The 15,142-nt window shown below is 38.4% G+C and overlaps 1 protein-coding gene across 2 annotated transcripts in view; it reads left to right on the top strand.

The window, feature by feature from the left end:
- Positions 1–15,142, top strand: part of LOC109411133 (oxysterol-binding protein-related protein 9) — a 209,862-nt gene that overhangs the window by 29,307 nt on the left and 165,413 nt on the right. The window lies entirely within an intron of this gene.

Raw genomic sequence — 15,142 nt, 5'->3', positions numbered from 1 at the left:
GATAAATAATGAATGTATTTGATAAAAAAAATACCCAAACAATTAGACAAAATCGTCAAATTCATCTGATTTTTTAAGAAATTTTCTCGATGACTCAAATGTCACTTAACATTTTATGAATTTCTTGAATAATTTATTTGTGTCCCCCCCTCAAAATGTCGAAATCCGACAAAAAATTTCCGAGGGGGGTGGGGGAGGTACATAAGAGAAAATCGAAATTTGTGTCAGCCTAACTTTGGGTAAAAAATGACCGTAATGCCAAAGGAGGGTTAAAAATAGGTTGTTCTTTCGAGTTAAACTGTCAGAGGGATTCATTTTGATTAAACTCCCAATATTTCCATAGCCATCCTCTTCAAAGATCTTCTCAAATATCGCAAGACGTAAAGATCAATGTTACGTTTTCCTATTGACGTCTAGTTCAATGTGGCTATTAGATATTACATTTTTTATACTTTATTCGTAACGTTTCTTTTCATCCTGCTCAAACAATTCTTTTTGATCCATTCAAATATTCATAGGGTAAACGCTCCTTTAGTGGAGGTAGCACCAATAGTGGCGGTAGTGGAAATTTAGCACTATTTCGACTAAAAAACCCGCAAATGTCATTTTTAATAGATGCACTATATTTAATTAATGACATTAACCCCCTAATACCCAAATTTTTGATTTTGATGTAAATATCATTTTTCGTCATCTAAAATCGATTTAAACATGTTTTGGAAGATGATTCTATTTGATTCTCGATTTCGTGAATTTCTGTTTTTGATTTTTCTAATTTTTATTTTTGAACATTCCCACACTTTTATGTTTTTCCACAGAAAATTTTATTTTCCGTGTTATTTTAAGGAAAATAATTTCAGAGTGTATTCGTTTCCCTTAAACTAATAAACAAGGATAGAATGATTTGGAAAAAAATTAAAATATGTTAATTGTAGCATTTCATACAAAATAAACAATGACTTCTAAAAGGTGACTAAAACATCAATTTTTCAATGATTTTTAAAAAATATAAATGTTATTTAAAATACACCAAAAACCATTTTGAGATATACAGAACGGTCCTAAATATCAGCCAAAAATATAAAAAGTTTGATTTTCCATGAAACAAAAATTACAAAAATGCTCAAACTCTACCCCGTCTAAAGGCGGGATTGGGTATTAGAGGGATAATTGAGTTTTGTGTTCAGGAATTGTCGAAAAACCTAAAGCCTGTATCCGCAATAATGGGGAAACAGAAGTACGGCTGTGGCTCTGTAATGAATCGGTAAAATTGGCCCAATAATTGACTGAAAACTCTTTGGTGTATGTTTATTATTTGTGCCAAATTTCATAAAAATTGATGCATTACTTTGAACTGTGGATGAAAAACAAACAGATGTGGTTTTAAGCATTTTGTACAATCATGACCAATTTTCATTCGCATAGTAGATGGTTCTTTTACGCTACAGTTTAAAGTTCTGTGATGATAATTATGAAACTTCGCATAACTGCTAATATGATACTTATAGTGACACTTTCTTGCAAAATTTCATCATCTTTTATCAATAGGACGCAATCAGTGAAGTACTAGATTGAAAGTAGTGAGCTGGATTTTTGTATGGTGAGATGATCAGTTCTCCATTTGTGCAATGAAATGGTGCAAACAGCGTGGGTTATATGGTTTCTTGCCTAATTTGATGCTGTTTGAGCAAAACTTTGGGTAACTGTGTTGTTGAAGTTGCAAGAAATAAATAATACAACATCACAGTTACCCAAACTTTTGCTCAAATAGCATCAAATTAGTCTAGAATTCATATAACCCACGCTGTTTGGACCATTTCATTACAGAAATGGAGAACTGGTCATCTCACCATACAAAACACTACTTTCAATCTAGTACTTCACTGATTGCTTCCTACTGGTGTTGATATTTAGGGGTGAGTGTTTTTCATGTGCGATGTTTGCCTATTCATAACTTTTTAATTTCTCTACAAATTTTCATGAAATTTTCACAGAAGGTATTTGATAATGTGTATATTATGTCTCCAAAATTTGATGATTATTGGTAAAGTACTTTCAATAGTACAATCGGTACAATAAACGGTGCTGACTAATTGCTGTCTGAGGGGCTAAAATCACGTTCAGTCCCAATGCATGTTTCGATTATAAAATAGGTGCTAGTGCATCGATTTTTTTTTAATTTAGCCCATGCAACAAATGTAGATTGAGAGGTTTGTGTTGAAAATTTCAGCCATTTCCTTTGGGGAACGTCCATAAATTACGTCACGTTTTCAGGGGGGAGGGGGAGTTCGGTAAAGTGTGACAACCCATACAAAAATTTCAAAGGTCTCATACAAAAAGTGTGACATAGGGGGGAAGGGGGGTTGAAAATTGGCATTTTTTGCATGACGTAATTTATGGACGCTCCCTTGACGAATTCAAAAGTTGCAGCGCTGACAAGCAAAACTAGGGGCTGTACAAAATTCAATGGCGCACATTCTACTCTTTCATTGCTACAACAAAAAGTAAAAGTACTGCACCGATTCACATGAAATTTTGTAGGTGAGATGAACACATCTTAAGATTTTATTAGGCCAAAATTGAGCAATTTTCATGTATCTATTACAGAGTTACAGCTGTATTTCTGTGTCCCGATTATTGCGGATCCAGGCTTTATATTTTAAACAGTTATTTTCCTTAAATTTTTGCTCCTTTGCCCCTATAGTGGAGGTAGTGTTTCTATAGTAGTGAGTCCCATGTGAATTCAATGGGATGTACCACTGTTACCAATGTTAAATTTAAATGGTTAAATGGTTAAATTAATCAATGTTAAATTTTACCACCATCATAAGAACCGTGTACCTATAGTTGGTACAAGGGATTCATTAGAAAAAAAACGGAAATAACTGATGGTTTTTACATTTTTCCTAGTAAATTTAAATGTAAAACTACCTATTAACGTTTTCAGACTTTTTATTTTATGGTATTATCAATTTTATTCAATTATTTTACTACAAGGAGCTACTAATAGCACCACTAATTGTTAGAGTAAAGTGGGGCTAGAGTTTCTTTTGTTTCTTGTGTTTTTGAGCTCAATTCAAATTATTTATTTCTGGTGTCAAGGTCGTTCGAAGTCTCTTTAAAAAAATATAAAAATTTATAAAAATTGATCAATATTTCGGAAAGTTACGACAAAATGTTGTTTTTATCAAAAAATTGTAGTATGCGATGGTTGTTCCAACGCATGGATTGGAAGTGTAATGAAATCGAACACTATCTTTTATTTTGGGGCGTAACTTGGTGTATTTTGATGAAGCTTTAGCATGTATAACTTTTTGCAAAAATATTTAGACATCATATTTTACATATAGTGAGGCAAGAATTCGAGTCATGTGTAGGGATGGGATCATTTATTTGCAAAAAATTACATTCACTTGTTACAGCATGCTATCAAAAAACAATGTATAGATGAATTTAACCTTGTAGTTTTATCTGAAAGTTTGCCGAATGACATTAGGGTCGCACACGCATACCAAAGTTGTAAGCTAGCTGTGAAGGCAACTCTCAACGCCGTGAGTGTAAATTACATTCACGCCATGGAGAGTTGCGTTTGCTGCCTTCTGTTGACTTAATTATTGATGCTACGCCAGTACATTGTTCTACAAAGTTTTAGGTAAAACAAAAATTAAAATGTGTTCCATACATTGATATTTGCTACGACGTTTCTGAAGCGAGTTAACAGCAAGTGAATGTAACTGATTGCAAATGAATGATCCCATCCTTGGATGTGGTAACTTTAGGTAAAAAACTGAAATTCTGCAAAATGTACATACATATTATCTCTAAAAATTATGGAATATGTGAGGAAATTCGATCAAATTTTTTAAATTTTTTTACATACATTTATTTGTTCAACATCACATTTAAGACAAGACATAATCAATAGTACGCCAGAATACTCGGTTTGTGGCTGCCGCTCTCCATCCTCGGTCGCGCCCAATGCTCGCCAGGTCACGCTTCACCTGGTCCGTTCATCGTGCTCCCGCGCTTCACGTCTTCTTGTACCAACCGGATCAGTAGCAAACACCAGCTTTGCAGGGTTGTTGTCCGGCATTCTTGCAACGTGGCCTGCCCAACGTATCCTTCCGGCTTTCGCCACCTTCTGGATGATGGGTTCGCCGTAAAGTGCAGCGAGCTCGTGGGTCATCCTTCTCCGCCACACACCGTTCTCCTGCACACCGCCGAAGATCGTCCTTAGCACGCGTCGCTCGAAAACTCCGAGTGCTTGCAGGTCCTCCTCGAGCATGGTCCATGTCTCGTGCCCGTAGAGGATTACCGGTCTTATCAGCGTTTTGTACATGGTGCATTTGGTGCGTGGGAGAATCTTTTTCGACCGCAGTTTCTTCTGGAGCCCGTAGTAGGCCCGGCTTCCGCTGATGATGCGCATCCGAATCTCACGGCTCTTGTTGTTGTCAGCTACTGACGGCTAGAGGTAGACGAATTGCTCCACCACCTCATATGTTATCCCCGTCTATCGTAACATTACTACTCAGACGGATCCGGTCGTGTTCGATTCCGCCAACCAGCATGTACTTTGTTTTTGAGGCATTCATCACCAGTCCGCACTTTGCTGCTTCGCGTTTCTGGCGGGTGTACAGCTCTGCCACCAAATGTTCTGGCAATAATGTCCATGTCGTCCGCAAAGCACACAAATTGACCGGATTTTGTGAAAATCGTTCCCCACCTCCCACCTGTTGAGACCGGCTCGTCGCATCACACCTTCCAGAGCGATGTTGAAATGTAGGCATGAGAGTCCATCACCTTGTCGCAGTCCCCGGCGAGATTCGAATGAACTGGATAGCTCACCCGAAACCCTTACGCAGTATTGCACACCGTCCATCGTTACTTTAATCAGTCTAGTCAGCTTCCCAGGAAAGCCGTTTTCGTCCAGACGACGGAAGATGATCTGGGATATCACTTTGTAGGCAGCATTCAATATAGTGATCGCCCTGAAGTTCTCATATTCAGAATGGTCTCCTTTCTTGTGAATGGGGCAGATTACCCTTTCCTTCCACTCCTCCGGTAGCTGTTCGGTTTCCCAGATCCTGACTATCAGTCGATGCAGACAGGTGGCCAACTTTTCTGGGCCCATCTTGATGAGTTCAGCTGTGATACCATCCTTACCAGCTGCTTTGTTGGTTTTGAGCTGGTGAATGGCATCCTTAACTATCCTCAGCGTGAGAGTTGGTTCATTCCCGTCCTCCGCTGCATTGGCGTTGTTGTTTCCTTCGTTACCGTGGTCTCCCGTGCCTACGTTCTCCACGCCGTTCAGGTGCTGATCGAATCGCTGCTTCCACCTTCCGATCGCCTTCACGTCCGTCCGTCAAGAGGCCTCCGTCTTTATCCCTGCATATTTCGGCTCGCGGCACGAAGCCGTTGCGGAATGCGTTAAGCTTCTGATAGAATTTCCGTGTTTCTTAGGAACGGCACAGCAGTTCCATTTCTTCGCACTCCGCTTCTTCCAGGCGGCGCTTTTTCTCCCGAAAGAGGCGGGTCTGCTGTTTCCGCTTCTGTTTGTAACGTTCCACTTATGTCGGGTCCCTTGCTTCAGCATTACCTTCCTCGCTGCGTTTTTCTCCTCCAAAACCGTTCTGCACTCTTCGTCGAACCCTTCGTTCCGTCGATTCCGTTCCACGTACCCGATGGTGCTCTCGGTTGCGTCGTTGATGACTGCTTTCACTGTATTCCAGCAGTCGTCTAGAGCGGCCTCATGGAGCTCGCCCTCGTCTGGCAACGCGGCCTCGAGATTCTGCGGGAATGCTGAGGCGACATCCGGTTGTTTCAGTCGCTCTAGGTAGGACCGTGGTGGTCGCCGGTACCGTACATTGTTGATGACGGAGAGTTTTGGGCGCAGTTTGACCATCACCAGATAGTGATCGGAGTCGATGTTGGCGCCACGATAGGTTCTGACGTCGATAATGTCGGAGAAGTGCCGTTCGTCAATCAGAACGTGGTCGATTTGAGATTCCGTATGATGTGGTGATCTCCAGGTGTAACGATAAGGGAGGCTGTGTTGGAAAAATGTGCTACGTATGGCCATATTTTTGGAGGCGGTGAAATCAATGTTGTTTTATCTGAATTTGGCGGAAAACAACTAATGTTTAGTATAGTAAAATTAACCCTGACTTGGGTAAAATCCTAAAGTGCATTCCAGAAAACTTAGTCGAAGACCGCAAAGCGATCCAACGCTTGTGAAAAAAGTTATACGTTCAGTAACCAAAAACTGAGATTTTATTATCGATGTCATTCCTTTACATGTTAAATTTATAGCGCTCTTTTGTTGGAACTGTCGGATCGTTTAGCGTGAGAACTGAGTGAGTGAAAGCGCTAGTATTATTCCGCATTTTCCACGATGCGAAATCACAGTTTTATTCATGATCCCGCACTTATGCTTACTGCGAAAGGGGTCCAGTGGGATACGAATAGCGCAATACCTACTCATACAGAATAATCGAAAAATTCAATTGCTAAGTAACAGTACTTACCAGCGGGGCAGCACGGACGTCAACCACGAATAGATGTGCCATAATTCACACGAATTTGACATGTTTGGGAAATTGACACTTTTAGGCACTCTGATAGATCTGGGATGTGCACGACATTTGCGAATTAGTCATTACCATAAGTTATTACTTAAGTAGAACGTGTAAAATTAGCAAAAGGTTATCAAAACTTTAGCGTGCAATCGTTCCACATTTTAGGGGCCCTACAAAACCCTTTTTTGGTTGCTAACATTAACTTTATTTTTCATATTGTACAAGTACTGCTCGAAAATAAAGAAAACAATTTTTGCTCATCTTTCCGAGGAGCCACCATATCCGCTCGGGCCCCGGGCCCCCACAATTCTTAATCCGAGCCTGGCAACAAGTAAAATAAAAGGCTGGTGTTTTTTCGTAATTTTTACTAATGTGTCACAAAAAGTATATCTGCTTACAGGTAACGAACCTGTAAGTTTGGAGACCTACATATGATCGAACACACGTGTTTACCCTTTCTTAGTAGCTTCCTATTGAAGAATTTTGTACGTTATACCCAACCTAGCTGATACGGAAATTCACACGACGCTAATGTAATTTGTTGCATGATTTGCTGTGGAATTAGATTAAAGTTTCTTTTCTATATTGATAATGAAAATCTTGAAGTGTGGGAGCACGACAAATTAGCAATAAGTTAATTTCCCGGCAATGGTTCGTCGCACTGATAGTGTTGGTATATTGTATTAATTCACAGAGGCCCGTAAATTTCATCCCTGGACCGATTTGTTTTTTTCTTAATAATAATTTATATCTAACTCACCGCGCGTTCATTTTACCAGGAGTTTATCTAACACAGATTATGTTCTTTTGGCACACACAAAAATTGTAGGTCATTGTCATAGGGTTTCTTATGCATTAAAAATTGAAAAAAAAATATTTTATTCACCCCAATGTTTTCATATGAGAGCATCCGTTAAGTACGGCACGCTAAAATTGGGATTTTGGGAGAAAATAAAAAATAAAAATAAACTGGAAAAGGGCCATTGGCATTTGGCATTCTTCTTGATCATACGGGTCTTTAGTGACTATTTATGCAAAGGCGCTGATCGTCCTTCAATAAATTTGACCATTGATGATTTTTATACGTACGTTTTACTTTATACACAGCATGTCTAGCATTTTCCGCCTGCCAGCTCCCTGCAAACAACACAGCCTGAATTGCATATTTTCCCTCTTATCCACTTGTCTCCATTGTCATAATCGATTCGCTGCTGTTGCTTTCATCGTGACGAGACACTGCGATCATTTGTGCTGCACTGCCGCTTGCACATCGATCTTGAGCCAAAGGTGAAATTTTTCGCTCACTAGTACTGGCAGAAGGATAAACAAAATACAGACATAATTACCGGACACAATCCGGACGTGGCCAACGACCGCCTTGCCGCAGTAAGGGTTGACCTTATTTTCACTTTCTTTCGGACAATTTCGCCGATTGCGTTGTTAAAAGGGCCTCGATGCGAATACCGGTTTATCGGCTGGTGCACTGTTCGTCTACACATTTTTGGCTACAGTTGCAACAGAGAAAACCCGTTTCGGAAGAATCACGGATATGCAATCGTTTCCAGTTGTTTTCATTCTTGATAGTAGTTGATTAAACCACCAAAACCCGAACGGTTTTGGTAATTGGCACATGAATTACTCAGAATTGTATTTCAGGGGCATCAACTTTCATAATAACTGGTTCCACGCAAAGTTTCGAATTCGTATCATTGAATGTCGCCAAAACAACTTTTACATCTCATTCAGCTGTAACAGCACTAATGGAAGCGAAGTACAACTGCACTTCAAAATGGTCCTTTCACATTGTCCTTGAAAAAGTTATCGTCCTGATTTTTGAATGGGAAACCACTGTATTCGTTCATCGACACAGGCAGATTTACCGAGCCAATGACACCACAACTGCATTCATGCAAAAATTGCCCGTAACTCTTCCCTTTCCATATATTTGTTTGGCTATCAATGTGAAACAGAGTGCCCAATAAAAGTTCTACGTGAAATGAAAGTTTTTATAATATACCGATTTTCAAAACGAATTTGTTGAATTGTTTTCAAAGTTATTTACATATTGAAAAACATTTGCGAGTAACTTGTGAAATACATCTGATACAGCAAAATCCAATATCTTTTACATTAATAATGTCGATGCTTTTTTTATTTTGTCATCCGTGTGCATTGATCTGTATATAATCTAGCAGAGTTGCCTTACAATTGATCTTACTTTGTAGCCACTGCATGGGTTAGGGAAAACCACCAAACTAAGTGAATTCTAGGAAAACTAAGTCCCATTAAAATATGAGGTTTACGAAAATCACATCGTCATGGTGTCATGGCAATTAAATTAGCAAACGGTTACATCCGGTAGTATACGTACAAACATGTAATTACAAACGAAATATCCCCAAAGCGTTCCTTGTGACAAACTACTAATCACTCAGGGGGATCTTCAAGATAAAAAAAATCTACATGCATTACTGTACTGGAGCCGTCGTTTTTATTTACTTGAAAGATGTGTCCATGAAATGTTATACATTTGCATGACGAAGGTAAAAATCTTGAACCATCCAACCATGCTCCGAGTTTTTGTTTGTTGGTACGTTTTAATTCCGTTCTCGTGAAATTGAGTGCTAAGAAATGGAACGCTCTTTGGACGCCATATATGATGCATTTAAATCATCGAGGATTTCGTCCTCAAATCAGCTCAAAGGTTTTGCAACAAGTTGGGATACAATTCAGTCTAAAATCTTTCGAATTCGAGTAGGAATATGAGTCTGAGTTCGGTTTTTGGAGATTTCCAGACTTCCTAAACCAAAGAATGTCTTCGTTCGTGTATGACACACGACTACGAATGTATGAAAAATCTATTACCAAAGATGATTCACAATGCATAACTGTGGAGGTGCTGAAATGCCGCGCCAGTCCAGTTGGAATTTTACGCCTGAAAAAAGCATGCTTCACAAAACAAGGAAGTAGGCATTTAAAATTTGAGTTAAACATCTAAACATATAGAAATTTGCAACTCGATGTTGTTCAAGTCAACATTCTGAACGCAAACAGAAGCATACACAAAATATTATGTTTTTCTATCTAGAAGTTACAAAAAAGGCACTAACCCGTCTTCATCCAAAAGTTGTACTGAAAACCACTAATATGTATTACGCAACGTACAACACCAAACGTCTACAAAAGTGACCAGAAGACGATTTCTCATTTAACGAAAAGTTTCACCGACTGGAACGAAAGACGAATTCGCAGGGTGTCCATCCATCCAGGAAAACCTGAAAACCCTGGGAATTCAAAATCTTCGGGAAAACCCAGGAAATACGCGAGAAATCGTAAAACGCATCGAGGAAAGACTATAGACATAAAAAAAAATCACAGAGTTAATGGAGCACCAGGCAGACTATTTTCAAGCATCTAATCTTTAGGAATGATAACATAAGTCTGAATTACAAAAGGCTGGATGCACAAAAGGTAGAAAACGAAAGGCTGAAGCTATACAAACGTAACATAAGGCTGAAATCACAAAAGGCTGAAAACAAAAAAGGCTGAAAGTGCATGAACACATGAAATGAGTTAAAAGTTTGGGTTTAAACAAGAGAATAATGATGTATACCAAAATTACAAATCCTCCCCTTGGCGTAACGTATTAACTAGAACAAAGCCCGCTTCTCAAATTAGTGTTCTACACTTTTTGGCAACGACCAGTTTGCACTGTATGTGGCGGACAAAAAACACTGTATGCCCAACAAAGTCAAGAAAATTTTCATCACGAAAAGTTCCTGGACTGACCGGGAATGGAACCGGTCATCCTCAGCATGGTATTTTTTAATTCCTGCGCACTTAACGATTTGGCTTATTCGGTTACACAATCAAAACAAATGTGACTGGTGTTATTTAAATCTGTAATTTCTCCTTCTTTAAACAAGGGCTATTCTTCGGAGTTATGCTGTTGCGGTGATTGTTGGCATTGTAGTTGCTAACAATATCATCAGAGATTTCTCCTCTTTCGAAAGTAGGCTATTTTTTAGAAATATTGCCATAATCATGTGGCTGATCAATAAAGCATACCATAGACTTGATACGATCTTGAGAACGACTGTTTTTTAATTGACGGGATCGAATTGTCATTTCAGCCTTTTGTGATGAAAGCCTCTAGATATTTTCAGCCTTTTGCTCTTTCAGCCTTTTGTAAGTAACCCTATCTTTGAAATATTTTTTTGTATCACAAACTTACCTAGATTTCATTTTCTGATTCTTAGAGATTGTTGAGGAAAACTTTAACATACCCAAGTAACCAGTAAGCATTTAAAATAGCATTCCTTCAGCATTAGAGTAGCCTTTACGACAAGGCGTTTAATGCTGATTAGCCGTATATGCACCTATAGTGCTACCTCACAGCGGGTTTTGGCAAAATAACGGGCTGTCTTAGTGCTACCCCTTCAGGAACGTCGTGACGAAATGTCAAAGAAGCGTAACGTCTCGTCGAGCAAAAAAAAAACAAAAATAGATTGACGTCTGCTTCTCGTTCTCTCAGCCTGCTTCCTTGCTTCATCGTCCTTCCATATTATTACAGCTGGTGCTAAGGTGGTACTTTTTTGTTCATTTTTGTTGTGATGTGGGTTTGAACTTACAATCCGGAGATTGATCAATCATATCTGCTTCTGATTCTGTTGCTCCTGATTCACGATGCTACAGTTGTTCCGCTGGCGTGCGTTGATTTTTATACCAATATAAAGAATAATTGAGTAACAGCTTCAGTTTCAACATACAACACATTTTTTCCAAGAGAAATTTCATTGTGGTAAATTTATCTGTGGAATATGATTCTCTCTTCCCTTTTTCAAACAATCTTATGATCTACCAAAGCATCCACATATTCGGCACATATTTTCCGACAAAATGATAATTGGTGATTTTTTGATAGACATGTTCCCAATCCAATGCAGCTACAGTAATGTTTTCTGTGGGACTTTAGGATGAGTAAGGGAAAATGAAGAAACAAATCAGATGCACAAATTTGTCAACAGAAACATAGGCTCTGTAAGAGAGAGACAATATGTGTTGCCAAATGCATAACATATCTCCTAACCTCTTTGCTCTTAGCATTTAAAGAGAATGCTTTTCAATTCTGATTGCTCCCAAGTGAAAACACCTCAAGCAGTTGAAATGCTAATTAACAGCCAAAAGTTTTTGAGCAGCACAGCTTATGCTAACTCAAGGCAGTTATGCATTCGAACTGCTTCCGTAGGGCAGCAAGCAGTTCAAATGCATAATACGGGCTGATGTACGGCTTATTCAAATGCTTAGTGGTTACCTAGGTATTGTTCAAATTGTTACAAATAACTGATAGCGCATTTGTAACTTTTTTCAAGTTTTGAATTTAAAAAATGTTCCGAGTTGTAAGATAAAAAGATATATTGAAAATATAAGAGTTATGGATGAAAAATGTTTTTCATCAATAAGAACATTGTTGCTGTTCTGAAACCAGAGTTTCCCATTGCTCATGTGTACATAAATGTGACAACGAGCCTCACACCAAATTGTCTCCCAGCTCTTCAAAATCGCAGTGTGCTGCGCTGCTAGGAGGCTCACGAAAATCTGGTAGGTGCTTGCTAGGCACAAAGCTCCGGGCTAGGATAGGATGTGACAATAGAAATTCGCCTGCCTTGTTATTTTTTCGTTTGATTTTGTCGAAGATGGAAATCCAGTGCTGCCACTTTACTTTAATCCAAATCTTTCACACAATTTAAATTTAACGATTGAAATTTGGGTGCATATTTCAAACCGTAAATCACTATTTACAATTGGAATAGTATAATTTGCAAGTAAAATTGCTTTCAAATGAAAAGTTCTTTCATTTATAGTGAAATATATCAAAAAATCAATTGATTTTGTACCAATTCAATGAGTTCTATCAATGTTTAGACGAGTGAGTCCCTTTGGGTTGAATTACATTTGAATGCTGACGTATTTGAGTCGATTAAACTTGAATAGAAAAATATAATGATTTTGAATATTGGTATCACATGCTAAACCTGCAAACTAGCAACACGGCCAAATCAACAACAAAGCGATCTGATCGCAGCAAACGGATATCTTTTTCGACCAATCAGCGACTGGTCTCCGTTTGACAGCAAAATGGTCTCAAATCGGCTGACTACGTGACGCATCCTTATCCTAGCTCCCGGGGAGCTCGTCTCATGCGCTGCGTGAGCTGTTGGTATCTAAGGTGAAAAACAACTTCTTGGTAACGAAGAACCTCAACAACTTTTTTCCTTACACAACTCAAGTGTTTGGTTGGTCTAGCAGATACGACTAGGGACTCTCAATGCAAAGGTTAAGGTTTCAATCCTCGTTCGTTTAGGGAGTTTTTGTCATGAAATTTTCTAATTTAATCAGCGCATGAGACGAAGCTCATGAGACACATCTTGAGAAAACGCACAACTTTCAGTCTCAAAATGTACTGTGCTCCTGGGAGCTTGCCTGCAATGTGGCTCTCGTACATGGGACTACAGCACGTGTACATCAACTCTGTCTGAAACAAAAGTTATTCTGATTGAAAAGGTCTATAGATTTTTTTTATTCTGCCCGACGTTTCGGTCATTATTATTATTAGCTTTATTAGAGAGATTTTCAGCCCGAGGCTGGTTCATCTCCAACGTTTCGGTCATGAGATGTGACCTTTTTTCAAGAGAAAAACTATGTTTGGAAAAGAGGGCTTTGGTTGGTCACAATATCACTTATACTTAAAGTTCTTAAATTAGTCGTACTTAGTCTATCGTTTTCGTTCTAAATTGTCTGTTTTTGTGGTTGCCGGTTGGTCAAGATCTGGGCTTCTGATGGTTAAATTAGCAGTTGCTGGAATTTCTATGGGATCTATATTAGGCGAAACTCAGTCTCTATTTCGGCCCACTGCACCACCGTGGGTGCTCAGGACTAAAAGTAAATAACACTAGTTTACAAAATAAAACGAAAGTCGTGAACTTCTGTCAACGACCAAAATTTTTGAAGCATAATTTAGCGCTAATATCGAAACCGTACTTAAAAAAATTCAAAGTAGAACAGTTTTTGAGTTTTAGCTCAATATCGAGTTTTACAACTTTTTAAAATATGGAATTAAATAAAATTCAAATATCTCGCGTTTTGTTCAACCAATTTTAAATCTTTTTCCATAAATTGAAAGCTGAATATAATACCATTCGATCATCTGAATGCAGGTTTTTCGTCAGGTTGATGAAATTCAAGATATTGGCGAGTTTTGGGGACGATCTCCTTAAATTTTAGCAAAATTTTCAAAAATATATGAAGAAATGTATTTTCAATAAGAAAAAAAAAACAATTTAAAAATTCTTTCTCAACGTTTATTTCACATATCATATGTAGGCGAGTTACAGTAAAAAAATTCAGCTCAATCGGAGCACTGATTACGGAGAATGAGATGTGTGAAGTGAGCGGCTTTGCTAAAAAATAGAACAAAAATCGATTTCAAATCAACCTTGTATGGAAAGTCGAAAAAATTTCCGCTCTACTGTAATTTTCCTACGCGTTTTCGAACTCAGGGCATGATGCCACACCAAAAACGATCATCAGCTTACCGAGTTCAAAAATGCTTAGTCAGTCTCTACCATGATAAAATTATCCATTCGTGTTCATTGTGGTTTTTCCTGTTATAAAAATACATAATATTGAAAACAATCTATCTAGAACTACCATATCATCATTTAGAAATATCATATTTAACCCGGGAGCGATCGCATCGTGTACTGAGTACACGCACCATGAAAAATGTTCGCATGTGATACACAGCGTGAGCGGGGCGTCGCTGTAGGTAGTCAAAGACGCGACTGCTCGAGGGTTAAGAACTTTAATGTATATTAGGTCGTCCCTTATTTTTCAAAAATTGGAAATGTTATAAGTTCGTTCTTGGAAAATGATCGTTTTAGCTCAGAAATAATCGAGTCGAGGCCTAAAGATGTCAAAAATTATACCTTATGCCAAAAAATAATACCTCCACTCGTTTTTGAGTTATCGGCAAAAATAGCAGAAAAACAGCATTTTTACAGTTTTCTAAGGAAACCTACCCTGCTTTGCTTAATAACTTGAAAACGAGTGGAAATATCGCAATTCTAAGCACATTTTTGACCCTGTAGGGTCCTGAAATCATTGGTTTTAGTAGAATATCGTATTTTTTACGTCGAAAAAAACTTCATGTTTTTAGTCTCATACCATTTATGACAACTTTAAACCTCTTGAGGGACAACTTAACCTTGAGATACGAACTTCAAATTTTGACTCGATCATATCTGAGCTTAAACGACCATTTTCCAACAACGAACTTATAACATTTCCATTTATTGCAAAATAAGAGAAGGCCTAATGTATATCTAAGAACTTATTATTCCTCGTCCTACGGCTACTGGCACGGATACTTTAATAGTGTTGAAAACGGTAGACATAAGGTACCCCGGGGCAAGTGGGACCTAAAAAAATGCTAATTTGGTTTTGTCATGCCAAAAGTTTCAGAACACAAATTCATTAATAATTCCAATGGACCCAAAGGACGTTGT

Source organism: Aedes albopictus, chromosome 2 (genome assembly GCF_035046485.1).
Source record: "Aedes albopictus strain Foshan chromosome 2, AalbF5, whole genome shotgun sequence".
NCBI lineage: Eukaryota > Metazoa > Arthropoda > Insecta > Diptera > Culicidae > Aedes > Aedes albopictus.
Note: the sequence above shows the minus strand (reverse complement) of the source record. Positions and strands in the feature narration are given on the sequence as shown.